The following is a 13,026-nucleotide window of genomic DNA, read 5'->3' as shown; positions in this document are numbered from 1 at the left end:
AATTTGCTCTTTCTTGATAGAGATACAAACTTTCTGTTTAGAGGATATTTGGTTCGCTAGGCTATCCAGAATATGTGAGTCGGTGGAAATCTTGTTATTAATTCTGCTGGCTCATTTTTTCTTTTTCAACTGCAAGGATTGTATAAAAGCAAAAATAAATAAATAATCTCCCACTTTTTCCCTACATGTGGACTTACAACCACAATTGGGACTGTCATAAATTGAGTCAGGCCCCATTTTATGACAAAAGTTATGGCAGTTGTTAAGCGAATCAGATAGCCAGTAAACAAATCCAGTTTCTCCAATGGAGAAATTGGCAAAAAAGGTCACAAATCACATGGCTGCAGGATTTAAAATCAGTTGTAAATGCAAGCTGGGTACCAAGTGCCCAAATTGCAATCACATGACTGTGGGGGTGGTGAAGCAGTCATAAATATGTGTACAAGTCATAAAACCCTTTTTCCAAAGCTATTGTAACTTTTAACTATTTAAACAAATGGTCATAAATTGAGGACTACCAATAGTTGTTTTAGAACAAGATTTCCTCGTTGGGAAAGATGCACACTGGATTAACTAGGAGAAACTATCCTAATCTTGGATTGAGGAACATATATGGCAGCTCCCGAAACGTTTGATAAGGAAATGTACTTTCCCCATCAGAGACAAACAACATAACAAAAAGTAGTCCTATATCTTCTGCAAAAAGGTTATTTCAGAGTCCTCCAAAGTAGGGCAAAGGTTGTTCATGTTTAATATTCTAAGCAGCATCATTTAAGTTATCAGTATCTGATTTCCATCAAGATAGTGTTCAGTTATAAAAATCCAAATAATAAGTAGAATTGTTGGCAATATTTTCTACTGCTAGGCATTCAGTAATGGTTGCAGTTGCGAAAGCTCAAACCAGAAATATACTCCAAATAATTTGTACAAGCATTTATGTTTGTTTTGGTCCTAAGCCTGCACCTTTCAGAGACTGCTTCAGTCCTGGCCTCTAGGTCTAGGAAATCCATTGCTGAGATGCTCAGCTTCATTTGCCTCAGGGCACTGGAGATTGGCATGGATCTTTTCTGATGTGGACAGAAGGGTTGTAACATATGTGCTTTTTCTGTGTACCAGAAATGCTGATCTTGAATACAGCTTTACAACCTAATGATAATATTTACATTTTAGTGCTATTCTGGATCAGAATAGCATATTTTGCATAAAGTTGAACCACAATCTTATAAACAATGGATGTTTTTATCTATCTGGCCTAACTCAGGATCTAGTTGGCTCATTTTGGAAAGAAAGCCCAGAACTTCATATATCACAGAAGGTATAATTTCTTTCCTTTTTTAAAAAAAAAAAGGGAGAGGGGTTGTTAATTCTTTTAGGAACCAAAGATTTAGGTAACAGATCATCAGTTAGACAAATATCTAGGTTCACGTATTTCCTTAGCAATTGGATTTAAAGAACCACAGGTATTTGGCATTCTAATGTTCTTGCTAGATGAGAAACATCGGGTAGCACAAAATCCGGTTACCTGTCTCAGTAGGATTGAGATCACCAGAGAATTTTTATCTACTTTCTGCCATTTACACTTGTTCAATTTGATGTGCTGATTTTGTCTAAATAAAATCATAAATGGTCTAAGGTTAAGTTTTCTTATAAATTACTAATTACTTCCATGCTTTAATACTAACTGAAATAGTGAAGTGGTAAAGGTTTGGAAAGAGACAAGAAACTACACCAAATAATATAAGATAGAATAATTTATTTCTATGCTATCTGGGTTTAGAATTTTATCTCAATATTTTTTTTTAAATACTTTCTAAAAATATTAATTTCTTATTGTTTTGGCATTTCTGACAACAATAGATATCATGAATAAATATTGTTAAGATAAAGTTGGTTAACATTGAAACAATAATATATGAGTATAATTTATTGAATATATATTAAATATGTTAACTATATTACTGAATGTATTTAATATTCAGTAATGTTTATTTATTATTGTACATGTAGATAGTGCTATATCATTCATATCTATATCTCAGTAACATGATTCAGAGAAAGTAGGTTGTTTCAAATAACAAATATTTTTTCATTTAGGTATAGTTCTAATAGAAACATAGTTAACTTATTGTCATAAATTTGTAAAGTGAATAGCTAATCTGTTTAAGTATATTTAAAGAGCCTTTTAAGGTCAGTAGAATGTAGCAGCACACACACACTCTGGTACTGGTAATCATAGCAGTGTTCCAATATCTCAGGGGCTGCCACAAAGAAGAGGGAGTCAAGCTATTTTCCAAAGTGCCAGACGACAGGACAAGAAGCAACGGATGGAAACTAACCAAGGAGAGAAGCAACCTAGAACTAAGAAGAAACTTCCTGACAGTTAGAACAATTAACCAGTGGAACAACCTGCCTCCAGAAGTGGTGAATGCTCCAACTCTGGAAGTTTTTAAAAAGAGACTGGACAGCCATTTGTCCAAAATGGTATACGGTTTCATGCCTGAGCAGGGGGTTGGACTAGATGACCTCCAAGGTCCTTTCCAACTTTATTATTGTTATTGTTATTAAATACATTTCTAAAAATACTGTATATAACGTCTCACTTAATATAAGATTTAAACATTTCAATGATGTTAAGAGTTCCTATCAAGGGAAACTATGAACTACTATTGAAATCCAAACTTTTTAATCATGTTACTATTGTATTGTACAGTAGGCAAATGTAAAGTACATTTCTCTGTGCGGTTTAGTCAAATTATGTACATATTAGTATTGTACACTACAATAGGCAACTATCTAGCATATTCCTCTGTATGGTGTAGTTATATTATCTGATATGACCACATTTTTGTTCAAACACATGGTTATTTTAAAAGTAGGATATGTGAATTATAGGAAACATTGGATTAGGGGGAAAAAAAGCTGAAAGAGCAAAGGAAAAAACGTATTAATTCTAGTAGCACCACAAATATTTCACTTCACTTAGTCAAATATGAGACTAGATGCTTAAGGTATAAGGCCCTTTAATAAAGCCTTTTGGTTATGCTAAATATTAAGAACATTAATTGTGGCTGAATGTCTAAAGAGTTATGACTAATCTAATATAAACAAAAAAATTTGCTTAATTTCAGTAGAAATTATACAGTATTTAGGTTACCTAAGATACTCTTTAGACTGTTCCAAGATAAGAATGTTGTTAGGATGCTTTTAAAATTGACAAGAAACGAGTGTAAGATATATAAATTCACAATTTCTGCTATCTAAATTTTGTAGGTCAATTCCATAATTCTGAGGATGAATTTTCCTAAATCAAGTGACACAATATTAACATTAATAGTAGCCCAATATTTCCTACTGTTTCTTAATCAAACACGAATGATTATTTTTACATCATTCTAATTTTAATGATATAATTATCACTGCAAGTCATATTAAATGTTCACTTTGGAAAGATGTAGTATTCAGGGGTTACATGATTTAAAAATATTTGTCAGAGGTTACATGATTTAAAAATATTTGTTAACCATTTTAAAAGGTTTTTATGAAATGAGAGACCTACAGGGTTCCTGGGTTGCAGTTACACATGCAACTGTGTAATATATATACAATAACATTAAGATTGTATCATCTATAGTTAAATCATGTACTGTAATTTGTGGTTAGCCAAGGAAGGACTTTGTTTAATAGACAAATGACATTACAAGTAAAGTAGTCCTAAAAGTCTTAATTTTCAACATGTTTCTTAACAGAACTATAACCATCACTTTTTTCAGTTCTTATACGTACAAAATGATTAGAACTATATATACCAACTGAGGCACAAAAAAAAAATTCTCTGTATGAAATTAGTTGTAAATGTTGGACTTTTCAGTTATGTAGTGTATATAATGTATAAGCTGAAATTCTGTGATATGTGAAAATGACCAAAAGAATTCTGTTTTGAGATAAGACACAGGTATCAGCTTTGTAGAAGTTGGATTAGTTTTCTGCAAACCTGTTAAATGTTATATGGTGGTGCAGTTCAGAACTAGTTAATAAATGTAATAAAAATAAAGTTTGAAATGTGCTTTTTTAAAAATCAAAAGGATATATACTTTATAAGTAGTGCATAATGAGAACCATACCTTGATATAAATAGCTCCAATTTTTTAATGAATCTATGAAGTCTATAGCGCAACATATTCTCCTATAACAATGTAAAATATACCATGCTGTTCTTTAAGCCTACACAGGGCTTTTTTTGGTCATAGAACGCCCAGAACAGAGTTCCGGTACCTTTTTTGGATGGAACCTTATAGGATAGGCCAGGGCTTTTCAACCAGTGGTATGGGTACCACCTGTGGTACATTGGCACCTGGCAAGTGGTACGCGACCATCCTAGAAAAGTGGTAGCGAGGGAGGGGAATTAGCTGAACCAGTGGCAGCACCCCACAAGCCTGAGCAAGAGATAGCTGGAGCTGCAGGGCTCAGTGGAAGCACCAGGATCAGTGCCACTTTCCAGCTGATCGGCGCTTCTTCAGGATTGTCAGGGCTCAATGGAAGCACCAGGATCAGCGCCAGGCTCCAGCTGGAGCTTGGCGCTGATCATGGTGCTTCTGCTGAGCCCTGAAGAAGCACCAATCAGCTGGAAAGCAGCACCGATTCTGGTGCTTCTGCTGAGCCCTGAAGAAGCACCAATCAGATGGAAAGCAGCACTGATCCTGGTACTTCTGCTGAGCCCAGGTTCATATTTATGCCGGTCAGTGTCCCAGGGTCATGTGAAGTGACCAAAACCTGCTGCAACTACCCAGCAGATGGGGGAAATAGAAACCAAACACCCCCCACCCCACACCCGCTGCCAATCCTCAACAGAAATGCTCACAACAATGAAAACCTCGGACAAGAGGAAGAGCGCCGCTGGGTGGGCAGGCAGGTGTCTTGCTCAGCTGTGCCTTGGGGGTACTTTTTCAGTGCCATTATAACTTTGAACAGTCACTAAGTGAACTGTTGTAAGTTGAGGACTACTTGTACTTTATCACTTTTGTTCTTTTTTTGTGGTCATCAAGTTTTTGACACCTTGCTAGGCGACAGGTGGTACTCGGATGTTGCCATGGGTGGAAAGGTTGAAAAGCCCTGGGATAGGCAAGGCAGGTTGTATGACATGTGAGTTCCGGAAACTTTTTTTTTTTTTTTTACAAAAAAAGCACTGAGCCTACACATTCCTAATGTAAAGATTTTCCTCCTGGTAGAATTTATATTGTAAGGGGAAAAATATGCTAAAAATAAATGTTTTAAATGCTTACTTTGATGTTCAAATCCACACCTTAAATTAGGAGATTACAGGTGTTTTTTTTTACTCATTCCCTCTTCAGTTTACAAAACATGTACATTATGTTGCTTAGTAGCTAAGAAGGTCATGTTTTAATTTTATTTACATCTATTGTCTTTTGTGGCCACTGCATCAGTAGATCAGAAAAAAGGACAAGTCAATCATAGATAATAGGTGGGGGTCATCTAATTCTGTTTGTTTCCCTATCTTTCCTTGCATGACATAAAAGAGAAAAATCGTATGGAATCAGATGTTCTTGACTTGGTCATAATCAACAAGGAAGGGATTAAGTCTTAATTCTTACATGCCTTATCCCTCCCCCATTTCTGAGCAGATTCGGAATTCATACTAGTGATTTAGCTTTAAAAAAAGCAATTTTTTTCTGATCACTACTGTGATTACTCTACCTTACACTTCAGTTAGAAATTTTGATTTTTGTGCTGCAGATCATGAACAAAATAGAAAAAGAATAGCAGGAAATAGGCCAACCCCGCTGCAAGTCAAAATATTAGATCTTAAACAGTCTTTGCCAAAACTGCTGAGTAGATTATGTCATAACCTGAATAATTATCTTCAGTTTAACATATTGATTAATAAAACCTTTACACATATTTATTTTTAGAACAAAAAGTTAATTCCTTGTAATATTTTCATAAATCTTTATTCCATAGTGTTAAGTCCTTCGCGAAATGGCAATGACACGAGAAGCAGTTGTAGTTCTCAGGAACTCTTTATTTCTGTTCAGCATACTGGTTACAAGACGCCGACAACGCCCAAATCTCCCTGCCTCTTTTATAGGCGATTCCCGGGCCAAACTGCAACATTTGGCGCGCTAGCACCCGCGCATGCGCGCGAGTGCTGGTGATAGCCAGTCTGGTCCCGGGCAGCTTGCACCTGCCCAGGACCGTTGCAATGCCCCGAGCCTGCTTCCACAGGCTCAGGACATAACACCCTTCCCCCGCGGATAAGACTATGATCATACAAATAATAATATACAACCCAACACGAGTGTGGTACCCATACTAGCTTTGTACCAGTTATCCCCTCTGCTTCTATTGTTCCCAGTGTTCTATTTCCTATGTGTACAGGAATACTCTCTGTTAACTGTGTTTTGCCAGTAGAGTTACAAAATCTTCTAAATACTTAGGAGATCTTCTGGCTCTCTGTGACCTCCTGACTTCTGGGTACCTGCCAAAGAACCCCTTGACTGAGGGGTGATGTATGCTTGTCCCCCTTGCTACACCCTGGTGATTCCCAAGGACTGTGCTCCAATGCCTGGCCTGCTTGCTTGCCCACCGGGCTCGTCAGGCCAGGGCTTCTTTCTCTGTTTGACCTGGTTGTCCTGCCTGGCTGCAGGCTCTCTGGCCCTCTTAAGTGACTGTCACTGTTGGGCAATTCTGTAGAACCTCCCAGGTCTGTCCTAGACCTGTCAAGAGGTTGTCTTTCCCCTTGTTCCCGTTCTGTACCCGGGCTTATTGGGGTTTCAGTGCTGTCCCAAATCTCAGTTGTCCCCTGAGTGATGTCAGAGGTGTTGTAGTCAGGATTTGGTTCCTCGACCACCTCCCTGTGTGCTTGCCCCCTTCTAGGGACAGGGGTAGTGTCGGGCCAACTAGACGGAATGTGTGCCAGCTCTCTTTCAGGGTGTGAGTTGTTTGGACGCTCCCGGATATCCTCCCTGACTGGAGTACTGAGTGATGCGGGTGAGTAGTGATTATGCCCCCGGGGTGACTCCCTGGCTGGAGTAGGCACTGGTGTCTGAGTTCTAGTTGGGCTCCATGGATTCCTGTTTGGAGCACTCGCGGAATCTCGGAATGAGCTGTCTGTAGCTCCCTCGTTACTGATAGGCGGCAGCCCGCACTCTTCCCTTTGCCCAAAGGGGTCCCCCTCCCCCCTGGAAAAGACCCAGGAGTCTCAGTGGGAAGGTCCCGTCTAGTGCGGAGCTGGTCGATGTGTTGTCGCAGGACACGACCGTTGTCCAGGGACACCTCGTAGGACAAAGGACCTGTGACCCTGGATACAGTGGCAGGGACCCATGAATGACCAGGCCCATAGTTACGAGTCCAAACCGGGGCACCCACAAGCAGTTGTCTAGGTGCCTGGGGTATGTGATTGTGGAAGGTAGTCTGTCCGGGTGCAACCGGTCAAGCTTGGTAGTCAGTTTGCGCCCCCAACGAAGTTCAGCTGGGCTCCTCCCGGTAGAAGTGGAAGGTGTAGTGCGATAAGAAAGGAGGAAGTCAGCCAACCTGTGATGCCAGTCTCCATAGGTAATTTTCTTCAAGGCGTCCTTGGTGATGCGAACCATGCGTTCAGCCATACCGTTGGTGGACGGGTGGAAAGGTGCAGAGGTGGCATGACGAATCATGTTGGCCTGTAAGAAAGCTTGGAATTCGGAAGAAGTGAATTGAGGGCCATTGTCAGATACGAGGACATCTGGAAGCCCGTGTGCAGCAAAAATCCCCCTCAGTACTTGAATAGTCTTTGCAGTGGTGGTGGAAGAGACAGGTACAACCTCAAGCCATTTTGAATGGCTATCAACTAGGACCAAGAAGAATTGACCCTGAAAGGGCCCAGAGTAGTCAATGTGCACCCTAGACCATGGAGACTGTGTTTCCTCCCATCTATGTACAGGAGCTTGGGGCATTTCAGGGCGCGAGCGTTGACAAAGGTGGCATGCATGCACCTTAGCTTCAATGTCTCTGTCTAACCCAGGCCACCACAAATGGCTGCGCGCAAGCACCTTCATATGTACAATGCCAGGATGACCCTCGTGGAGGGAACCTAAGACCCTAGTCCTCATTGAGGCAGGAATGACAACTCTGCTACCCCAAAGCAGACATCCCTGGAAGGTGGATAACTCGTTGCTTTTGGACCAGAAACTCTGAAACTCAGTGCCTGGACAGCTGTCTGGCCATCCAGATAAAACCCAAGAAAGGACATGCGAAAGTGTGAGATCTGTGGCTGATTCAGCAGCCACATCCCTGGCATCTAAAGGGGACTCAGGCAAGGCCTGAATGGAGAGGATATTGATTGTTGGTGCAGGGTCAGCTTCTATTACCGGCAGGGGTAATCTACTGAGGCCGTCAGCATGGCCCATTTCTTTTCCAGGTTTGTGAAGTAAGGAAAAATCATAGGCAGACAGAAAGATAGACCATCTCAGCATTCTGGGGGAGATGATTTGGGGAGTTTGTTTATGTGTGGTAAACAGCCCCAACAAAGGCTTATGGTCAGTGAAGACCGTGAAATGCCTGCCATATAGGAAATCATGGAATTTTTTGATTCCAGCAACAACAGCTAAAGTCTCCCTGTCAATTTGAGCATAATTTCGCTCTGCAGAAGACAAGGTTCTGGAGTAATATGCAACAGGAACCTGAGTTTCATCTGATCTGAGGTGGCTTAGTACGGCTCCCACCCCATAAGGAGAAGCATCACAAGTGATGCACGCAGGAAGGGATTCATTGAAATGTGCAAGCACACTGTTAGAAGTGAGTAAGGCCTTAACCTCATTGAAACTTGCTTTGTGTTTTTGTGACCACTGCCACACTGCCTGTTTGTCCAAGAGCCTATGAAGAGGCTCGGCTACACTAGCCTTGTTTGGAAGGAAGGAGTTGTAAAAGTTCAGAAGGCCCAGAAAGGCCTGTAGTTCGGCCTTGGACTTTGGCCTAGGAGCATGCATAATAGCTTTCAATTTGGATTCAGCAGGGTGAATCCCGGTAGCATCAATTTTGAATCCCAGAAAATCTGTAGAAGGCACCCCAATTTTACATTTGTCCTTCTTAAGTTTGAGGCCCATTTTCCTGAACCTCAGCAGGACAGCCCTTAATCTCTCAGCTAAGTTGTGTGTAGAATCTCCTGCAATTAAAACATCATCAAAATAGGGGCAAACCCCTGGTATACCCCGTAGTGTGTTTTCCATTACGCTTTGGAAAATTCCAGGAGCGACATTTACTCCAAATTGTAACCTCTTTACCTTGAATGGCCCCCTGTGGGTCACAATGGTTTGAGCTACAGCAGCAGCATCATCAACAGGCAGCTGTTGATACGCTTGAGCTAGGTCAAGCTTTGCAAAAACGCGCCCCCCCTTGAGGGAGGCCAGGAACAGGATAGGCATGTTGCTGCAATGCCTTATTCAGAGTGCATTTGTAATCAGCACAGATGCGAATGTCCCCATTTGCCTTAAGAGGCGTGACAATGGGGGTCTCCCAAGGACTGGAGTCGACAGGTTCTAAAACTCCTTGCTGAATCAATTTGTCCAACTCGGTGTCAATTTTACCCTTCAAAGCAAAAGGGACCCTTCTTGCTTTAATTCTAATAGGGGTGACAGTGGGGTCTAACTTCAGTGACACAGGGGGTCCTTTGTACGTGCCCGGCTGTGGGCTGAAAACATCTGCAAATTCTTTGCAGACTTCTTGTAGGTCAATTGTTTGCAAGCTATTGAGCCCTGTGACGTGTATTCCCAAGGCCTCAAACCAATCGAGTCCTATGAGACTCGTTCGTTCACCCCCCTACTACTATTATATCTAGTGGACCTTCAAAATCCTTATACTGTACGTTAAGGGTGGCCTCCCCTTTAACACACACTCTGGAGTTTTGAAAGTCTGTTAACACAATGTCGGAAGGCCTCAGCTTGGCCTGAAATCTGCTGCCAGAACAAATCTTCCTAAACGTGTGCCTGGAAATGATTGAAAGTGCAGACCCCATATCCAGTTCCATAGCCAATGGAACCCCTTGTAGCTTCACTTTAAGAGACAGCTTTTTCTTGATGGGCTTGTGTGTGCCTGTCCTATAAATGCTTCTTCGTGAAGCGCAGAAACCCACCCTGTTTTGGCTGGGGACCCTGGTACCTTTCAGGCGCAATTCTTCCCGAGGTTGTACCTTCTGACGGCCCAGACACACAGCTGCAATGTGTCCCTGTTTTCCGCATGCCCTACAGATAGCGGAGTGGAATCTACAGTCGGTCCTCTTGTGGCAACCTCGACGAACCGAGGCACTTGGGGAGAGCTGAAGAGCTTTCTTTCTGTTTCCCTTCTTTCGTGGGGTAGAGACGGTCTACTTCATCATCAGGATCCTCCTCTGGGTTCCTTTGGACTCCTTCCTGGTGCACGGACAAAGCTTCTGGAGTGCTTCTGATCGGCCTCATGTTCTTGATGGCGCCGCCCGCTGCCTCTTCTGCAGTAACCTCTCTCAAGGCATCATGGAATGATAAGTCTTCTTTAGCAAAAAGTCTCTGCTGTAATTCTCTATGCCTCAGTCCGCATACAAATCTGTCTCTCAGCCGTTCTTCTAGATCCTTGAACTCGCAGTGTTTAGCGGCTTTTCTCAGTGCAGCAATGTATTCTATGGCTGATTCTCCGGGTCGCTGATCCCTCTGTTCGAAGGTGTGGCGCCAAGCGATGATGGACAACTTGGGCTGGAAGTGTTCCTTTAGTAGTTTTTTGAGATCTGTGTAGTTAACAGATTCTAGAGGTACAGGTGCTGGTATGTTTTCAGCAATTTCGAATGCGTCTTGACCGCAAACGCACAGCAGGGTGGTGGCTTTTAAACTATCTTCTCTTACTTGATTGACTTTAAGATAGTTTTCCACCCTGGCTACGTAGGACTCCCATCTTTCCGGATGCGAGACGTCGAATTCTGAAAGTCTTCCAACTTTTGCCATTTTTGTAGAAAAAGGAAGGGTCTATCAGCCAGCCTACCCCCGATGCTCGCTAGATTGGCGGGTAGCTGCCGAGTCAACGCCGTTCCTACTGCTCAGGACTCTCGGGTAAGTTTACACCTGTCTTCAGTCGATGTAAGGCAATCCCACCTTTGTCACCAGTGTTAAGTCCTTCACGAAATGGCAATGACACGAGAAGCAGTTGTAGTTCTCAGGAACTCTTTATTTCTGTTCAGCATACTGGTTACAAGACGCCTACAACGCCCAAATCTCCCTGCCTCTTTTATAGGCGATTCCCGGGCCAAACTGCAACATTTGGTGCGCTAGCACCCGCGCATGCACGCGAGTGCTGGCGACAGCCAGTCTGGTCCCGGGCAGCTTGCACCTGCCCAGGACCGTTGCAATGCCCCGAGCTTGCTTCCATAGGCATTATTCACTTAGCAGGACCAATTCTGTAAGATAGTTTTTCTGTTAAATAGATGGGTGATTTAGTAATTAGGTTAAATATGCAATTTATTAAACTGTAGCCAACTGGAACCTCTTCTGTGTAGATTTGTATCTGAATGGGTCTTTACATACACAGTTGCATATTTTAAATGTAAATTAAAATTAGTGTTGCTGGAAGATGTCTACTTGATCTAAGTATCTTCTGCTTCATACTTTGCCATTATTGAGTTCCATAAGGATACATTTTATTTTCTTTAATCTTTAACTTCTAACATTTCTATAAAGCTACCACAAGAGTCTAAACAATGCAATATCTACAGGCCTATTCAGATATAAATCTTAAGTGATGTTTAATTCCAGGGAAAGTGGAGCTGTTTTCAACATATTTATTGTTTTTTGAATTATAGTTCTAAACCATCTTGAAATAAGTAATAAAAATGTAAATGTTATGATTAATATGTAAACTGATTCTTGATGCTTATTAAACCTGGAAACATCATCTTGAGTTGGCTGTATGCAAATCCAATATTTAAAAAATGACATCAATAAAGTCAGGTGTTCTGGAATAGAATATATAATCTGATTTGCTAGTTAAGGTAAATTTATGGAGTAAAATAATTTGTAATCACTTTAACAATTAATAATGAAAATCATTAAGACCCAGGTATTCAAAAAGACTTGAGAAGAAAAATTCTTGGCAAGAATTAAACTTTCTAGTATAATATATATTGATTTTTTTTTCATTGACACAAAGTACATTTCCATTGCAATTTGTTCTTTCTTTCAAGTTTGGTTTTTAATCTTCTTACTGAACTATTTTATCTTTAATTTTGGAAGGTATCATGTTCATAAATAATTAAATAATATAACACTATTCATACTGCATACAACTTAAATAAAATTGAAATTATAAATGATTAATCACATTTGAAACTGACTTCTACACAGATTTGTTTTGCTAGATATATAGATACAGAGAACCTTAATATCAATTGATTGAAAAAAGGAAATTACCATAAATAATTAGAAAATCTAATAGTCAATTATAATTTTTAAATAAGGGAATTAAATAATTTTGAATATTTAATTCTTTCTATGCATGTTGACTATAAATTGTTTAACTGTTTATTTGGATTCATAATAACTAGAAACCTGACATATTGGGTTCCATTTCTTTTAGTGTACACTCTAACATGTACTTTGAAGAAACTGATTATATTTAAACATTTAACAAATATTTAATTTTTAAACAAATCTTTAGAAAAAAGATATGCCTAGAAAACTAGGTTATATTTTTTCATTTTATCTTTAGTAGTATAACATTGAACGGAGATATTTCCCAGCGGACTGGTCCTGGTAAATTCCATTTTAGCTCTGTATTACTGAATCAGGGAGCAGAGGCCATGCGCCCTGTAGCCTCTTTATTGTTGTATGGTTCCGCTGAGTTGAGCCTTATGCGAGAATTTCTATGACGTATGACTATCAAAGAGCCAAGGCCTCACTAATCGTTTGGCAGTTGATAATGGCTCTCTGCCAATCCTATAGTCTCCTTCTTGTTATTGGCTAGACTTAAGTCCCTTAGGATTAACAGCATGTGACATTTGGATTTTATTTTAACTTCAGA

This window comes from Crotalus tigris, unplaced genomic scaffold (genome assembly GCF_016545835.1).
Source record: "Crotalus tigris isolate CLP2741 ecotype Arizona unplaced genomic scaffold, ASM1654583v1 scf7180000023675.2660513, whole genome shotgun sequence".
In the NCBI taxonomy this organism is placed as follows: Eukaryota; Metazoa; Chordata; class Lepidosauria; order Squamata; family Viperidae; genus Crotalus; species Crotalus tigris.
This window is presented reverse-complemented; position numbering follows the sequence as displayed.